Source organism: Cydia pomonella, chromosome 10 (assembly GCF_033807575.1).
Source record: "Cydia pomonella isolate Wapato2018A chromosome 10, ilCydPomo1, whole genome shotgun sequence".
In the NCBI taxonomy this organism is placed as follows: Eukaryota; Metazoa; Arthropoda; class Insecta; order Lepidoptera; family Tortricidae; genus Cydia; species Cydia pomonella.
Window position 1 is genome coordinate 16,583,879 of NC_084712.1, and position 20,464 is coordinate 16,604,342.

At 34.1% G+C, this 20,464-nt stretch overlaps 1 non-coding gene across 1 annotated transcript; it reads right to left on the bottom strand.

The window, feature by feature from the left end:
* Nucleotides 1-20,168: 20,168 nt before the first annotated feature.
* Trnad-guc (transfer RNA aspartic acid (anticodon GUC)) lies at nucleotides 20,169-20,241 on the bottom strand. The gene has a single exon. It is a non-coding gene; the product is annotated as a tRNA-Asp (tRNA).
* Nucleotides 20,242-20,464: the final 223 nt, after the last annotated feature.

Sequence of the window (20,464 nt, forward strand, 5' to 3'; positions counted from 1 at the left end):
GCGAATGTTGCACTCACTTACAGTTTTTGTGTACCCGATCTTATCTTATGAACTATTTATTTATCTAAGTATTTATGATTATGACTTATTCTAAGTATTATATGTATGTATGTAGGTGTGTATTGTTTTTCTTATCTGAAAAAACTAGTTGCCCAAGCTTGGGATCGTTTTATATATTTTATTTATTTATTTTTAAGTTGAGGCATATTTTGAGTTGAGGTATTTAGTAGCAACTTTTCGTTTTAAACACGTTTTTGCTGCTACACTCGTCTTCAAAGGAAATTTTGTTAAAAATTCGCGGTGTGTGATAGCTGCGCGTTCGTTCACCATAGTAGTTGTTGGCGGTGGGCTCCGCGTACCTACGGCGCTCTGACCATCTTTGCGGTCGTGTGTACACTCGCGGCGTTTTAAACTCAGAACAATTAAACTGATCAGTTGCTAATAAATATCTAACCTTGTCATGCACTGGTAAGACGCTTAATGTTTTGAATAAGGCTACGTTATCATTCTTACAAGTTTTTATGGTATTTTCGTTTGTAATATTTTTTAACAGTCTCAGTTGTAAATTAAGCACATGGTTTAAATAGGTTTTAAAAGTACGTCCGTAGGCTATCAATCCATATCCAATTACAGCGTCAGCCAGTGAATGATATAACATACGTAATATTTTTTTATTTACAATATTTTTTAAGCTAATTATTTTACATAATATGGACCTTAGCCTATTGCACACTATGTTTATATGTATTTTCCAATTCATGTGACTATCTCTAGTTAAACCCAGATATTTGAAATTTTGAACTACTTCTATTATTTTACATTTACAATTATGTTTGTTGGTATGTAAACAATCATATGTGTGACCAATAATTTGAACAAGATTATGGCATTTTTTAGTATAGGAACTTATAAGCAAAAATTTTGTTTTCTTTGTATTCAAAATGATTCCGTTATCGTGAGACCACTTGAGTATATTTTCAAAATCTTCCTGTATACATATTTGTATGATGTTAGGGTCTTTGTCAGCATAAAGTAGGCATGTGTCATCAGCACACATGTAGGTGGAGCAGTTCCGCACTACATTTGTCACACTGTTTACATGCATGATGTAGACCGAGCCGGTAGGTACCCCCGATTGCACGTCTGCCTCCTCTCCGCTATCTCCGTCGAATTGAGGCTGTGCGAAAACTTATAATGGACGACCGACATGTTACGTACCGCGAGATAGAGGCGACTCTGGGTATTTCTATGACTAGCATTAATAGCATATTACATGATCATTTAGCTGTAAAAAAAAATTGTTCGCGTTGGATACCGCACAACTTAACTAAGGAGCAAAAAGATGCTCACGTCGAATGGTGCAATAAAATGTTAAAAAAATATAACCGTGGTGACTCAAAGGCCGTTTATAACATCTATACAAGTGACGAATCCTTGATCTATGCATACGATCCCGAAACGAAGCAACACTCAACGGTATGGGTGTTTCAAAATGAGCCGAACTCTACGAAAGTTACTCGTGCAAAAAGTAGTCAACAATTGGTATCCTGGCTAATAGGCACCCTGATCATCCACAGCTGTAGCTGGACAGCTGCCAGGTGTTAGGGGTTTGATGGACATTGGGGTCTCTTAGACAATGATTAGATTCACAAAATAACAAATAAGGTGCCTTGGGGTAAGTTGAAACTAGAGGTGGGACAAAAAGTCCTCGGTAATTCCGAATCACGTGAAATATTTTTAGTCCTTCCAACTGCCATTTAGTTGTACTCCGTTGGTTAGAGGTCAATCCCCACGATAAGTGCTAAATTGTGTCATATGAGAAAATTTGTCTACTATATTATATTAGTGGTATTACCGTTCCGTCATCTACTCCACGATTGTTTATCGTACCCTATCACCTGTAAATTCTATCAGAAAAAAGTACAACTAAAAATCGTATTTGATTTGTTTAGATACATGAGATTGTTTTTCGTGCCATATAAGGTTTACAATACGTTTCGTTTTACCCTAGCAAAATTTCGCTGAGTAAAATGAAAATACATATCGAATGTTTTACATTACATTTCAAAAGTACCTTGTGGCAACTGATTTAAGGTAAGAGTAATAATAGTAGTAGAGTAGTAAAGGAAACAAATCTCATCACACAAATAAATGCCCTTACCGGGATTCGACCCCAGAATCATTGGCTTCATCGGCGGGGTCACTACCCACTAGGCCAGACCGGTTGCCAAACCGGCCGGTGGTTTGATTCTTCTAATCGTTGATCTAATTCAAGCTGTCACTCTTATGGCAATTAGGTAATACGGTCAAGGATCGGAACCGGTTTTTTGGAAAAACTTTGAAATAAACATATATTTCGGTTTATCTTATACTCTAAATATAGGACTCGGTTGTGTTTTTAGATAACGACTTCGTATTATTAGATTGCCCAATTAGAAAGGGAATAATTAACAAAGAACGAAAAAATACCGTTTTCGTTCCCATACAAAAAATACCGGTTTCCGATCCCTGAATACGGTAATATAGAAATTTAACACACATTGCTTGTCATGTAACTTTTGTTCGAAAGTTACTCAATTAATTACGTAAGATATTATTGAAGTTTACACGCTCACTGCATCACTGTTCTGAAAGACCTGATATAAAGTATATCAAATAAGTGTATCAAATAGGTACATTAATAAAATTACCGCATCAACAGTGCTAAGTTAGGTATTGAGATTGATTTACTATACGTTTCTTTACACGTGTCAGTAATTCAGGTAACTCGCTATATATTGTTTTCTCTAATTCATGATTTTTTGCCTCAACAAAAATCGCCTTGAACTCTTTCTTAATATTTTATTAAATAAAAACCTTTTTGGATAACGTTGAAATTAAAGAATAAATTAAAAAAAAACTTAGGAGACCTTGAATTCGTCAGATTAATTTGATTTACAAAAGTACAATTTTCCTTTTCGCTATAGAACATTGTAGACAGACACATTAAACAAGTGTTCTAAGGACCGTGATCAAGTGAATGAAGATTAAATATACCAGATAAAATAATGCACGAACTGCACGTATTATGCACGAGTCATATGAGCAAACGTGCAAGTAAAATCTTCTATCGTCATTTCATTTATTTCAAACAAGTTAAACAGTAAAAATACCAAACCACTGCTAACTTATACAGAAAATTAAAAGATACATACACACAATTCAAAACAATATAAAATTCATCACAAATTACAATATTAATATCTTAAAATAAATAATTAGCACATTTTAAACTATAGAAAGACGTGCATCCATCTTCTCAAAACACACAAAACCTCAAACATTCATCAGTCATCACGCACGACTACCTGCCTGCCTGCAAACAAATCATACTGAGAGGCTGATGCGAGGAGCGTTTTCAAAAGGAGCAAAGAATGAATCAGAGAGGAATTCCTACGTGATGTCATCAAATAATGTTAGATGAAATACCATATTAAAAGCGTACTTGATATAATTTTTCATGCCACTACACGACGTCGTAATGTGACATGACGTCGCATTTTGCCACTACACGACTCCGCAACGTGACACAATGTCGCATCTTGCCACGACAAGACGTCGCATTATGTAGTTTTTGGCTTTAAGTTATTAACATTTCTATTAAATATAAGTTACTCGTATTAGTATATATCAGGCCGCGTAGCCAACGTTACAATCGTTCACCCTCCATAGCGTATCGTAGCTATCTCTCTCTATCACTCATCCATATTAGTGTGACTGTGACAGTTGCGTTTCATTCGGCACGGAGCGTGAACGATATACACGTTGGCTACGCGGCCAGGTGTACCGAAACTGCACGTCACTTCAGGAATGTTGGGAACTGGTATGTTCACTTTACGGGTTTAGATTCTAGAGCTACATGTAAATGGGTCAAATCTTTTCGTTTTCTTGTTTCTGACCACTCTGTCATGTTTGTATTTCTGACCACACTGTCACGCTTGTATTTCTGACTTCTGTCAAATAAATAAATAAAGTCGAGTGCTATCGCACGTCTTTCTAGCTGTAGATTATATTTATATGAGAAAACTTAAAAACTAAATTTCATCTCATACATACGGAATGGAACTTATTCCGTCATATTTTGGGGACAAAAAACAAAAAAAAATGTTGACCCAAATATCTCATTTACAAGGGCTTCCGCAAAAAAAATGTTAAAGGGAGAGACATTTATAAAATGAGTAGAACTACTGAACATCAATATTTAATTTCAATACATGAATACTAATGCCAATGAGCTAGATATTCTAAAGCATTTTTTAAAATACCTAGATCCTTAGTATTCGTAAAGGAAACTGGCCAGTAATTTGATCCCGTAGATATTTTGTTTGAGACACGATACCTCGAAAAACAACAAACAAAAAAAAATCAAATCGAAGTGGAACAAACTCAAGAGCAAAACGAAATTATCCCCTTTTATCCTCTTTATAATTCTAAGTTTATCTCTACAATTCTGCTCAGTTCAAGTTTCATTCTCGTAAAGGTTTTTAGATAACGTGAGAGGGTGTTTTAAGGTGCCGTGGGTTCAGCCAGCAGAGTTTATTAAATCACAATACCGTTGCCAAAAATTTAATTAGCAATCTTGAGCCGTTTCTCAAGAAATTCCATCGATTTGATTTCTTTACTTTCGCTCGATAGCAAAAATCACGAACATAGGTTTAAAACGCACCTTAAAACTTCGTAACAATTTTTGCACAAAAACTAATATGAAAATTTAATAATTTAGATCGAACTCACCCATTACTTTTTTTGTTAAAACTTTCAAAAACTAAAAATGTTATAATTATAATCGATCCCAGATTCCCGACCGTTATTTGGAATAATGTAATAAATGGCATACTTTACATTAATTAACTAATCAGTGACATGCATATTGTTATAAGTACCTACTTGTTATATTTACATTTCGTCTAATACACACTGCTATAATTATTACATACTATAAAACATATTAGTTATAGTTATAACTTATAACTAGTGATATGATATAATTATGTCTAAGCCCCCAGAAAAGAAGGTTAGGTTAGATTAAAACTGCGACCCCCGAATAATCGAATAGATTTGGGGGTCCCAACCCCTTTAACTAGGGGATGAACATTTGTATGAGATTTCCGCAAATGTTAAAGCTAGAGGTCTGATAACTCCTTGTCTACCTTAGTCAAAATTATGTGGCTTGGCCGTTTACGATCACTTGAACATATTAGTGCGATAGAGACTAGCGAGAGATAGATAGCGTTTCGTTGTCGTAGCGCAAACGATGGGCGTCTTGGCTAGCCCCCAGGTCTCAGATTTTTTAAATTTTAATTTTAAGGCAGAATATTTTAATTTTGCATTGAGAGGAAAGAGGACGGCCGTTTCTCCATACAAGCGTAGTCCCGATTTTCCTCTCTGAATATTGACATAATGGAAAATATTATTACATGATTTGATGTATATTAACCATAGCTATGCCCCTGCGTTTGACTTTTTTCGATTTTTTTATTATTATAAAAATCAGGAGCGAGAAACAGATTTCATAAAAAAAATTAAATGGTCCTAACTCTTTTAATAATTAAAAATTCTAAAAAATCTAACGTGGGAGCATAGTTGTGGTTGATCACAACAAAAAGTGTCAAAAAATGTTCAATAATGTTAATATCCAGAGAGGAAAATGAGAACTACGTTGGTATGAAAAGGTGATTCCGCGGGGGTCTTCCATTTCCACTGAGATTACACTAAAAATAACTTTTTTCAAATATAACAAAATTTATTGAAATCGGTCACAAAATAAAGAATTATCCCTAAAAAGTTAACATACAGATCGCCCAAATTAGTTAGCCAATTTGCTCATAGATGGCGCTGTATACTAAATATTTCGCTAATAGTATACTTCTGTTCACAAGCCTTTCGTGATTATAGTTACATGAACATGAGATAATTGAAACTTTGTAAGTAACCCTCGGTGCGCGAGGTAAACGAACTCGCACTTGACCGATTTTTTTTAAATACGCTCCTTACTCAAAATTTTGAAAATATTTAAACAAGCTTGTTTAATAATTTGTAGTATTTATTGGTGCTAGCTGCCGGACCATATTCGTAACTTAATATTTTCATTTGAAGTTTGGTCAAACTTTAAATCGAGACGTCTCTCTGTGTAGGAGTATCCCAAGAGGCCAATTAGAAATTACATTTTAACATCAAAACGTTGTCTGCAAGAAGTATGACCGAAATAATAAAAAAATTAAATACTTTTTTAAATATTCCAATAGGGATGTTTCCTATATTTAAAATGAATTATTTCACACTATGCACAAAATAAAGCGTTAGAAAAATATTACAAAAACTTATACCGCACTTATTTTCAGACATTATTTCTATTTAATAAATCCAAAAGAACTATATAGAGTAGATCACACGTGACGTCATTGTTCTGTATTTCATTGAGATTTCAGAAAAATATTACAAAAATCAAACAAAACAAAACAAGTGACTAATTGTTTTGATAGTTTAAAAAAAGAAACTGATTTGACTAAGCAGTCAAATACCCTATTATGGAAAATGTCTTTAACTCTAATTACTATATATTGTGTCAATCATTATTATAAGAAACTGTTGACGTATCTTAAAGTTCGAATCAGGCTATAACTATGGAGCCATTGCTCTATCTTGAGATGTCTACGACCAACGCTACGGCATACACGGCTTTCGTAGCCACCGCTACGTAGCTACGCACATTGAATGTGCCTATTTTGTGGTCCTAAAGATTTTCTAGATAGGACTTTATTTTGAAAGAGGTAAGGCACAAAATCAAGTTCTGACTGTGAGGGTAGTAAGGCTTAATGTAGTACTTTGAGGATAATCGTTTTGATGTGGTTGGAGGTTATAATCTTAATACACTGTGAACATCCTACTTGATATCATTAATTGGATGTAAGTAGAGATACAAACACACATTTGAGTAGCTATTTAATCTATTTAATCATTTAAGATAATACCTATCTCGTATTTACTAAACATTCGTTACGCCTGTCATAATACTCATATAATGTAATAAATTGAGATTATGTGAAATAATGCACAACATCGAAGTTCTACATAAAGGACGACTCAACCTAGATCGACCCGGGCCCGGGACGAGGATTCCGATACTGTTTTCTCTATAACAGGTGATCGGTGATCACGTGACGCTTTCTATAGAAAACTAATTTGTCGGGCGCCCCGGCTCGGGCCTGGAACGTTGTAACGTGAATCATCCTTTACGCTTATTTAGGCGGTGTCGAGGTTTACCTCAAACGATGTCATTTGTCATTTAACGTTCTTATTTTAGTATGTTTTCAACCGGTAACTATGCTCTTATTAGTACCCTTATAAGAAAAAATTTTATATTTATTTTCTAAAATAAACCCTCTTCGAGAATAAAAATTATATTTTATTTCTAAACTTTTACCAAAAATATTGTTAGCAGTTGAAAACCTCGTGAAACGAAAACTTCAAATCGCACTTAAGGTGCAATGATTTCAGGTCCTTTTACGAACACAGCTCACAAAGCACTGAGCAGACGGCCGTGCGTACTCGTAATATAATTCCAATTAGCACGTCAGGTTTAGCTGTTACTGCTGATTGAATGAAATGAAATTATATTTTTTAGTATACCCATTTTTAATAAATGTGGTTATGTATAATATTGCTGAGCGGAGACCATTTCGGCTTTATATCTCTATTTTGTCTGTTTTATTTACTTTTAGCTAGTGCTGGCTAATTCCAACGTATGTACACTGACATCAGTAGGGCTAAAATAGTTGGCTCTTTATCATTTGTCACCATGCTTGTCACGTTCTAACAACATCTACATTTGTAAGCGCGAAAGTGACGGGCATAGTGACAAGTGATAAAAATGGAACCATGCTGCCACCGCTGAATGGTTTTGAATAATGTTATTTAGCTATCGTGCATTTCGGTTGACTTGTCGGCAGGCACAAGCGTCGGCGCGGGCGTGACGCACGATAACTACATAAATAACATGATTCAAAAATCATTCTGATGACAGTGTACTTTCGAACTGGCCTTTTAGATAAATAAAAATGCGTGTTAACGCGATACAGTCTCGTTTCGGTTAAATAAAATATTGTTCTATAACAAAGTTTGAGTTCGTTCCCCTCCGCGTAATCATTCATGAAACTGGAATTTTGACAAGTTCTAAAGGTTTCCCGTCATTTTGATGTTTGTTTAAATAGGTAAATACCTACTTTTAAAAGATCTTTATTGACAATAACAATATACATAATGGAATATACAGATGATTACTATAACTAGCTCATATCTAAAATAGGCCCTTGAGGCATTGTACCAAGGATGCGAGCGGCATTTCCACGTTGTATCGCAATACTGATACGTTGAAATACCTACTTAAATTACTGTGAGTTTTCATACCTATGATAAGCACGAAAATATAAATAGTAATAATAGGTAGCATTCGTAAGTTTGCAGATTTTAATGTAATATACTTTAGAATAGATAACAAAGCCTCTAAAAGTCAAGTTCATTTCGGTTTATAACTAATTAAAATCTGTTTAAAAGTTCAGTTTCTACTTTTGAATATAATAACAGAAATTGCTCCAATTTCAATGGTTCCATGGTTATAAATTAATCTAATTCATACATTAGTAGTGTTGATTATCTAGTATTTGGTCAGAAATGGAGTCTAAGTAGATTTTATTGCCTAAACAAACTTCCGGCAAAAGCATCCCTCGTTAGTATTCAACATCCCAACACAAACAGTAGCATCAAATTCTATTTATTTACTCCGAAGGTTGCGGAGGATAGAGCCTTCAGTATCTCACGAACCTCGGTACTGTTCACACGTAACAAGGTTCGGGCGGGACGCTCCGAATGCAAGTTCAATCGGTACACGATTTCAAAGTGTGTATTAACTTTGGATTATTATCATAAAACGTATTTATATTTGAAAATTTTTTTTAATGTGAATGGAACAGTTTTTAATAACTTTTGAACTGTGAGTTTTGGAGTTTGTTAACAGTTTCAAGTTGCAGTTTGTGTGATTTAAAAGGTATATAGTACTTACTTGTTCTTCAGTGTAAGCTTTGAAGGTACGAAGATTGTTTTTCAGTTCCTTGTTTTTAATAAGGGAAACTAAAATGTACGAGTATTATCACTAGGGTGCCCCATTTTAACAAATTAGGAAGTTATTACTTGAGTAAAAAATATTATATATTTTTATGAACATTATAGGTTTATTAAGTTATTTTTAATAGGTTACAAAGTAAATAACCGTTATTTATTTACGTATGTTACACTCAAATATACAAAACTAAAAACATATAAACGCCGGTATGTATATGAAGTAAAACAAAAATATATACAAATTGAGTCATATACATTTTTTAGTAAACTTGTTCGCGTCTTTCCTGTAGACATCGCAAAGTTAAGGGAACCTAAAGCTCCTTTACAGGCGGGATACATTTTTTCAGTACTTGAGACTCAAATAAGATAAATGGGATATGTGCCAGAGTTGTTAACTTTTATTGGATTGTACACAGAAGTGACCTTTTTCTAAAATGTGTCTAACCCAATCACGTAAAATAATAACGTGAAATAATTGATTAATTGACCTAAAAATATGTCAAGTTAGTGTAGCGATGGGCAAAGGCTTGTAAATCTTCTGAAGTCAGCAGAAAAAAAAACTATTTTCCGAATCATTACTTCTTAGGTTGGCAAAATGCCAAAAAAAACCTACAAAAAAGAAGTCCATACTGACTGGTAATAATATTATTCACTCGTTATACCTAGCACAAAAAATTCAATGTCGTTCTAAATGTTATGATATTTGGGTACATTGTAATGAAAATACTTTTTTCATCATACTTGCTCGAAAAGGGTAATTCGTAAGTAAATTTGATTTAAAGAAAGCGCGCAGACAACAATAGCTGTTCTTTTGCCGAGGAAGTAATGGATTTTTTAAATGTTTCATTAAGGATTCAGATCCTATATTATAGCTACACTCGCTCACTGATTGTTTGTTTGGGAGCAAAATAGAAGCACTGTGTGCCGATTAGTGGGCGGCGCCTCGTAGTTCTCATTTTGTGAGAACAGGCCAAACGGTTGCTATTATTGAGTATCATGTACATTACAAGAATTAGGGACTAAGGGAGTACATTCGTAGCGCTTTGTACGTCTTTTTACTAAGAAGGAAAATTTATGGATATAAAATATTGACTTTAGCAATAAAATGGTGTTTAGAGACCTGTATTGTTTTGATAGACCCATCCAACGATACCCCATATTGGGTCAAAGCAAAAATAAATCAAAAAATTTTTTGGGGTGTTACCGTATTTTTATTTTATTTTACCGTTCTGTCGCTATGTGTGATCAATGCAAACAATTGCAGCTTTCTAGCACTAACGATCACGGAACAAAGCCACGAACGGATGGAAAGACAGACATGGCGAAACTATAAGGGTTTCTAGGTGACTACGAAACTCTAAACATATATTTATATTTAAGTTCAGGTGAATTTAGGTACAAAACCTAACCATTTTTAAATATAGATTAATATTTATCGATATTTTGTTTACAGGCTGTTTTTTTTGTCTGTTATATTTGAGGAAACTAAATAGCATGGTGCGGCCGCATCCTTTGCCGAACGCCTCAAGCGTCGCAACTATATCACACTAGGTAGGGGCTACACATTTGCGGCGTTTGGGGTGGCAACCCTGGGGTTTAATATAATAATCTAATCGCCCTAATACACGCCAGATAAGCTACTGGTCGCCTTCACCGCGGCCCCGAAACCTGTCCCCGCTCAAACGGCTAGGGGTCATGGGGATGCGTAACGATCGGTAGCGAAAAGCTGGCCAACACCAGCAGCACATATCGTCATCAAAAAGACGGAAATTGACCTCCCCATATGGGTGGGGATCGACTCGCCACAGCCGCCACAGCCAAAAGGTGGAAGCGGCCTCTCATACCTCCCTTCCAGGCAGGTATCGAATGACATCCATTCCATCAACGGATTAGCATTGCTATCCAGCGGGGCAATGCGGCCAGCCTTTTGGGCACCCGACCCAGCGATTACCATTTAGGGGATGTTTTTATTATTTATAAGTTTTTATTTGTTATATTTATGTTTTCGTACCTACTTACTTATTTTTTGTTTTATCAATAAAATTTTACCGGTTAGCGGTTTAATAGCGTTCATATTAATTAAATGCTCCATATACCGCTATTGTAAAACATCAATCAATCAAACATCGATAGTCCGAGATAATAAGACAAATTTTCTTCTTCAGCTATTTCAATGTAAAAACTGAAGAACAATAAACTCAAAATATCAAGTTTTGATAAACTTTAAACAACAATGAATAACCTAAGTTCTTTCAACGTTTTTAAATACGTATGTAAAATTACCTAAAATCGAACTTAACTCATTGAAAGGATATATTTATAAACATTTATTGATAATTTATTTAATTTAACCTAAGGGCAGTTATTTCATTCTTATCATAGAATAAGAAAAGTTTCGTCAAAATGTTCGATTTATGTAATATGTTTACAATCTACACGTTTCAAGGGATTACTTTTATGTTGTCGTGTAAATATTTTAATAACAAATAAAACTGTAGTAATGTACTCAAATATTGTAGGATATAATTAATCTATTCTGATCTAACTTTTTTAAACCAAAAAACTCAAATCAAATTAATACACACCTCCATACCTTTATAATGAATAAATATTTGGGAACAATCACACACATCGACCTAGCCTCAAACTAAGCAAAGCTTGTACTATGGTTACTAGGCGACGATATGATATACAGGGTGGACAAATAAGAATGATACACTTTGTTTTTAAATTTTAATTACATTAAGTGGAAATTTTATTAAATATTTTTTCATAAATATATTATTCAGGGTTGGCAATTGTATACGGAAGATAATTTCTGCCAAATGTATACCACTAGCAGCAAGCAATTTTATCTCAAATGTTTCTGTTGTTTAAAACACGTTGTTTGCTCGATTAATTTTGAAAAAAAGTGACAGTGATTGGCACCCAAATTCTCCAAATTTTGTAGCTCTTGACTTATTTCTGTGGGGCTATCTAAAATTACGTGTCTATGCTAACAAGCTGATGAAATTTAAACAGTTAAAACCGACTATTCGACACAAATGTACTAAGATAATGCCAAAAATGTGCGAATAGATGCTGAACGATGATAAGGGCTTACATTTGCCTGCTGTTAGAGGTGGACATATGTCAGACATTATGTTTCGCATGAATTTGCCAACCCTGAAGAATATATTTTTAAAACAATACCTAATAATTTTTGAACTTAATACAGTTAAAATTTAAAAACAAAATGTATACTTCTTATTTGGCCACCCTGTACATACGTATACAGATAAATACATACTTACCGAGACTCGAATCCGGGACCATAGGCTTCACAGGCAGTGTCACTATCCACTAGGCCAGACCCGTAGTCAATGTTTATGAATATACCTATCGCAATAACTTAAGTTGAGTACAGACATGATATCTGTACCCCTAGTGTAAATAAATTCGATTTCCAAACGTGACGTACGCGTTTGCGTTTAGTCTCATTTTGTATTGGATTTCGAAAGAGCGCGCCAAGCGGGACGTTTTGGAACCTCAAAATCCTATACAAAATGACACTTAACGCAAACGCGTTCGTCACGTTATGATGTCGATCACAGTTACACTAGGGGTACTGATGTCGCCGCAATTATGAATTATGAAATTTTTCCTCTGCTCTTTCTGTTAGAATATTTACAAATTCATAAAATTTTCCAGTTAAATAACCACAACAATCTGAGGTACCTTTTTACACCTAACATAATGTATATTACAAAAATAAGTTATTCGCGGCCAGATTTTACCTAGCAATAAATTTGAATATTAATTTCAAATGCATTGACTGATCGACTGAACTGACAGATACCGAAAATTATTGCGGTATCTTAGATTTTACGAATAATTTAAGTCACGTGTTGTTTACATTCGAAAAGGCCTTATCTAATTAAAAATGTATTATTGATCATCTTCAAGATGGAATTAATAAGAATATCTGTGTCTTTGAGAAATTAATTTAATTTACGCCCAGGAATGTTCATTTGAAATTAACGGATTCTCAAAAAAACACGGTGTTGATTTTTTTGTATGTTATAACTAAGACAATGAAAAACTAGGTTTATAGTTTTTTTTTTAATTTGAAATACTTAAATAAAAAGAAAATCCAAAAATGCGAGAAATAAAAAAAAATGCGAAAATGAAGAGTATTTTATTTACAATCACCAGATACATAAAATATATATACAGAGGATTACTATAACTAGCTTTAATCTATAATAGGCTCTAGAATATATTATGTTGAAGCGATCGACATCAAAATCAAAGTGATTTGTTAAGATTTAGCTAATGGAAACTGTTTTCTCCCGAAATGGAATTTCATAGAAAAGGTACCGTAATTTCATTAGGATCGCAAAGGTATTCTTCCTTCTTAATGAAATTAAATTACAAATCTAGAATTATAAAAGGAGCCAACAAATTATCAACCAATATTTTAATAGATGGTACATATAATGGGAAAATAAACATATCTAAATCTACTTACAGTAAATTTGAAAAGCGGACTTGCGATCTTTTTCTATCTAGCCGATTTCTTCCAATCGTGTATTGAATACCAACTTTCGATCTTGAAAATGTAATGGTATTGATATGAGAGTTGAGTTGAATGAGGCGTATAATAAGTGTACATAAAAGGGTTTTGCAAACGTATTCGGTACGAATATTTCTTTTCATTTCTCATGCTCTGAAAGTGGGTCGTTGTTGTTCTCAAAAGTGCACAGAAAATGATACGTAATTGAAGCCACTTCAGGGGTGACATTAAGTCGCACTCGTTCGAACGGCTCTAATATGATATTTTTACGTAATTGTGAATACTAAAATCCAAACCTTCGTCAGCCGCCATTGCTTATAAATGTTGCCAGATAAATGAATCATTTTTCCTCCACATGAGGCATGACGTTGACATTCTAAAATAAGTACGCTTACTTTAAGTTCCTTGTAAATTATATTTTTCGTTATTTTATTTTAAAATATGTTTTTTTTAAATGATATTTCAGTTTAATTTTATTTCATGTAATGATCGATTTAGAAATCCGATACTATAGCGCCAATACTGAACAGAGTCAGCTTGTGAGGTACCTCATTGTTTGTACACTTTTAAAATGTATTCAAATATAGTATTTTATTCATATCTGTAAAATAAAAATAAAATAGTAAAAGCGTATTTATTTAAACCTTATTGCCAAAAAACAGGCGTGGCTCTCCCAGCGATTTCGTCGCGTTGCTATTTTTATTGAATTTGTATGCCAATAGGCACGACATAGTGATACCAAAATATTTATGTAACATCTTGTAATCTACCTATGTTGTACAACTAAAATCTTTGAATCTTACAAGTACATGCGGTCCACGTCCGGACCAATTTTGGTGTCTAGCAGTGGTTGCCGCGCACCGCTATAGAACGGGTAATTATTGATACATTTTTATTAGGGTTCCGTACCCAAAGGGTAAAACGGGACCCTATTATTAAGACTCCGCTGTCCGTCCGTCCGTCCGTCTGTATCTCATGAACTGTGATAGCTAGACAGTTGAAATTTTAACAGATGATGTATTACTGTTGCTGCTATAACAACAAATACTAAAAAGTACGGAACCCTCGGTGGGCAAGTCCGACTCGCACTTGTCCGGTTTTATAGACTAATTTGATAGATTTCGTAATGACCTATGTATTTGACATTTCCTGCAGTAATGCGGTCGACCGCAGCAATATTGCAATCACACTCAATTTTTGAGGGTTCAATGTAATAATGGAACCCTAAGAGGTTTTTGTTACAAAATTAAAAATCTAAACACTTTCAAATTATTGATAACCAAGTATACGAATGTTGTTAAAATACCCCTACTCTGACGGGAATAAAATAAATACTGGCAACCCGTTTTTGTATACTTGTGTGCGTTTCTAAGCGTAAGACACGAGCGTCGCACGCACACGTCGATCGTGTTTCGGCTTCACTTTTGACTGAGTAGCCGCATGGCGACTATCGGTCTCGGTGTATTATGTCTGTGCGTTCTGCTCTAGTGCACTGTACTTTCTAAGTACGTTTTTTCTTTTTTTTACGATACGCAATTAAAATATTTTGTATTTCAATGATTTTGTTGTAAGTAATTTTTTCCTTATCAATCTTGATCATTCTATAAATAATGATATTTTTACCTAAATTGTTAATTGAAGGTACCCTCAAGAACTTAAAAGCAGTCTTCTTTCAAATGCACATGTATTTCACTTTCCTCGTATTCAAAATGAATAGTAGAGTGTTTAACTCTGGTGAAAGGAACAATTTCAGCCTAAGACTATACGGAAATGGGTGCCTGTCATCCCCTGGTTAACAATCTACTATTAAGTGAGATACTTAAAATTTCTTAATGTTTTTTATCAAAACATAAAGAGAGAAAATTTGTTAAAACGCATTTGTTCAGAATTTAAGAAAAGAGATAATCCTTTAATCTCTTCACGCTTAAATTGCTTAACCGATTAAAATCAACTTTGGTAAGTCGTGTTAACGCCTGAAATAACGAGTCAACGGCACAATACTATTTTCGAAACATGCCTACATCACTAGCGCATGACATGTGCCATCTTGGATTGAGGAGGCGGATCGATAGCGGTCGTTTGGATTTGATCATGCCTTTTATAAATAACTCCATCGGAACTCAATGTTTCCTTTAGTAAGTTATTAGTAGGTACGAAGAGAGTTTGAGTCCCGGAAATTTATATCCCGGAAATCAATCTTTTAACGGCTTAAATTAAATAAAATATTATATCCGGAACATTTTTTTTTAAGTGAAAGAGGGGAGACCTTTATAGCGGAAGATTTTTCGTCTGAATACAGAACATCACCCAAGGCCAAAAGTATGGATACGAGGTTGTTCTCTTTAATACCTCATGTTTCTATCTTTGTTTATTTATAACATTTATTATTTTTGCCATTTTGTTTTTAATTGTCAATGGGAAGTATAAATTCCATCGCTTAAAAATTCAGCCTTTTCTATTGTAATACAAGCTTGTTTCCATATTTTTGGCCGGGAGTATACCTTCTAAAGGCTTAAAAAGGGAACAAGTCGCGGGCACAATCTTATTTAAGATAAATAGGGTAAATTATCAATTACTTTATGTGGCCAGTTATTAAAAAGTGGCCATTAATTGACCATTTACCTACTCAAATACTTTTAGGAAGCTTTTTGGTCAACCTTGCAGTTGACTGTTGAACTTGGTAAAGATACGAAAGAAGAACACTAATTTCAAACTATTGCTGTATTATGATGATGTTATTGCGTCCGTTACCTTTACTTCTCACCTTTTGACTAACCGTATACAGTACCTATACAGTATGTGACAGAATGAAATGCAAAGAAAGAGACCCATTAATGTTTAAGTCATACCGAGCAACTTTTACTTTGGGACCAACACCGAAATCGCGAAATAAATATTGACATCTCCATAGGAAATTTCAAGATCAGACCAGCAAAATGCATCAAAACAGCCAATTTTATTTCTTTGCCTTTCGTTCTATTAAATACTGTATTTTGGTACATATATAATACCATCTACCTACGCATAACAGCCGTAACACTTGAATCCAGTTTTAATTTGGAACTTTTTGTGTTTGTTCTACCTGGTCTATAAACTATGTAAAGCATTTGACATTGACGGGGGTCAGCGTCACTTAGAAAATTAAAGTTTCGAGGTCTACCACAAAGACACTATAACCACTACACTTCTAAACCACGGATAGTAACCGACGAAACGACATAAAAGAAAATTCGTTAAATAATAAATAAATATTATAGGACATTATTGCACAGATTGATACGAAGTCCCACGGTAAGCTCTATAAGGCTTGTATTGTGGGTACTTAGACAACTATATATATATATATAATATACAAATATTCATGAAAATATTTCGTGTCATCCACGATGACGCGTATATTTGTCAAATCTAACCTTTAATAACGTGACATTACGAGTCAAGTCATGACGTTACGACAACACGCGTCGTGAATGACACGATTTATACTTAGATGCATAGAAAGCACCCATGACTCGGGAACAAATATCTGTGCTCGTCATGCGAACAAATGCCTTTACCAGGATTTGAACCCGGGACCATCGACTTCAAAGGCAGGGTAACTACCCACTAGGCCAGACAGGTCATCGATCTAGTGTGTGATAATGATAACAACCACTCGCTTGATATTATTTAGTGAACTCTGTTGCCCAGGTAATAAGAGTAACGGCGGGTAGCTATAAAAGGCGAACATCGAAGTTCGCAAATTGCGGGCAATTTTCTCTGTCACTCTAATTACGCCTTAATTGGAGTAAAAGACAAAGATGCCTGCAACTTGCGAACTTCGGTGTTCGCGGTAGGTCCTCTGCTACCGAAAGCGAGTGGAAAAGGCGAATGATTAAATGAGTTTTCCAATAGTTATTACGGCTGATAATACTTGGTGCGGTTGAGTAAAAAAATTACAATTGTTATACTACGATAAAATAGAAAAGAACAAAACACAAAAAGAAAATCAAGTAAATATTGAATGTTTTTAGAGTCTATGACGTTTCAAGCAGCTCGTCCTTGAGACGGCTGAATAAATAATTTCTGTTTGCTTAATACAAAATAAATATCTTCAAAAAACAGTTTCTTATTTACACTAAAAGGAGAATCCGAATATTTATTTCAATAAACACCAAAAATTCAACAATCAAGTGACACAATGTCTGAGCCACAAATCGTTATAAAAAAGCCAATTAAAATTCATTAAAAATATATCGAATATTCGCGAATAATACTCAGACCAAATCTTTTATGCGATCTTCATAAAACTCTCTCTCTCCCTTCGGTCGTGTTTTAATTTATCGCCACTCGTTTCGAATTTCCTATTTTTCGCACTTGTATCGTAATGTACTATTTTCATAAAGAAGTCACGTTTTCACACCGGGTTCAACATGAATTCACTGATTAATTTGTTTTTAGGGTAAACTTAAAAATAAAGTCTCAAATTATCTGTATTTGAGTATAATGAAAATTCCTACTAAAAACTGTACATTAATATAACATATTTAATGTTTAATAGTTAAACAAGATGATATTTACTATCACTGAACGTATAAAACATTAACTTCTTTGTGGTTAATAACTGGTGATCGATGTTTGAATTTTGTCCGAGATCAAAAGTAATTTTTGTAGAAAATGTTCTAAGCCAATCAACATCACCCGTGAAGGCTTGATTTGTACTGCACTCCGTTTTCTTTTCCTGTCATGTGTCTTCTAACAGATAATATAGGTACGTTTTGACAAGTCACTGAAGTTTCTGGAAATTTACGACAGAACTATAAAAACGGGCAGGGCGATAATTTTTACCTAATTTCGATGGTCACAATAATGTGAATATTTAAAATATCTTTTCGTTAAAGAACACTAGTTTGATATAGACCTTTGTCCATCTTAATATTGAGGATAATATATAATTTCTGTATTATGCGAATTAGATTTTAGACGATTTTATTTATTACGAAACTCGTTTTCTAGACACGCGAATTTGAAATCATCATTTTTTATTTATTTAATGCTATAACTAAGGATGTTATATATCTTTCTCAGCGTTATTTAAGTCATATATCGTGAAACCATTACCACTGGGCCAATAATTATACGAATTTTAATGAATACATAGTAAATATCACTTTTTTATTAGTTCGCTGCGAATCCACAAATTCGAACAAATTCTATAGTTAAAGCTTATGATTGTAATACTCATGCACATTAAAAAACCAAAACAATATACGTTTTTCAAAAATATTAGTAATAAACCACACTTAAACAAACCTGAATTAAAGGATGTCCAAAGGTTCATACGATATTCCATTATATAAAATTAAAATCAACTATCACGATGTTTCTTAAAGTCAGATGATGGCTGTTAATCATTGATCATAGTCGAACGAAAAACCAAAAAAAAAACATTATTTCTAATTTAATTCAGAAAGATACATAACTTCATTAGTTGAGTTTTTGACTCATCAGTTTTATTTGTATGATGCTTTAAAAATATGCAATAGATCTCAATGTGAAAATGGTCAATAATAATTCTATAAGTTTAATATTTTACTTTTGATTAATAATAAAACATAATTTAATAAGGGATAATTCTTAGAAAACGAATTCCCGTGTCAGCAAAATCCAATTCCCATTGACAGAATAATTCCCGTGCCCTGATAGAATTTTCAAATTGAAATATCTTTCAAAGGTTAATGAATTTGTGTACCCCGAAACTAATATGGACTTTGTTTCATTTTTCTACAAAGTATCACATTATATTTTATTATATTAAATCAATATTTCAATTAGATAAAAAATGCTCGTTAGGTGTATTTGACCCAAATGTAGTCGTAAAAAGGTCGTATAAGGAAATGTAACATTTACCTAAATATATATTTATATATATATCTACATCACAAATAAATATGCATGCCTATGCGCGACAACGTCAAAAAGGCTTACTTTGGATACTTCTACTCCATATTATCATATGATGCAGATCTCTGGGGTGACGCCGCTGATCATAAAAGAGTCTTCTGATTACAGAAGCGCGCAATCCGTAGCCGACGTCAAATGGGATCTTCCAGCCAAAGAGCTGTTCATAGGTTACAAAATCCTAACACTATATACCCCTTACATCCTGGAGGTAGCGAAACAGGTAAGATGTAACTTGGAACAGGTCCAGTCAAACGCTGATGAACCCAAGTATCAGGCGCGGCCAATGCCTTGGGGTCCTCGAACGCCGTTGGCAAATAAAGTGTCTCAACTACATTGGTCCTAAAATTTAAATACAAGTGTCCGATGAAATAAAGACTGCTAGAAGCAATAACTTGTTCGTATCAACACTGAAATCTTACTTAGTCTTTGCTGCTTACTATTCATTGCACGATTTCTTAAATAACGGCCCGATTCGAAGAATGATTAAGACACAAATTTAAAAGTCGAAAAATACTGTCTTGGATGAGACTTGAACTCAAGGCTTCTGGATCGACACTCCAGCGCTCTGCCATTTGAGCCACCAAGACCTTATCCATAGGCCGCAAATTTTTCCACCATATGGGTCTAGGGGACCCTAGTATCGTTCGCAGACGTTTCTGCTTATTAAAAAATAATGATTAAGACACGTTTAAAATCTTGGAAAGATCTTTAAAAGATCGATAGCTAAACGACATAGACGACAAAATTGACGTTAATTTCGATTCCGCTGTGATCCCAATAAGATCTATCTACGATATTTCTAACGTCAAA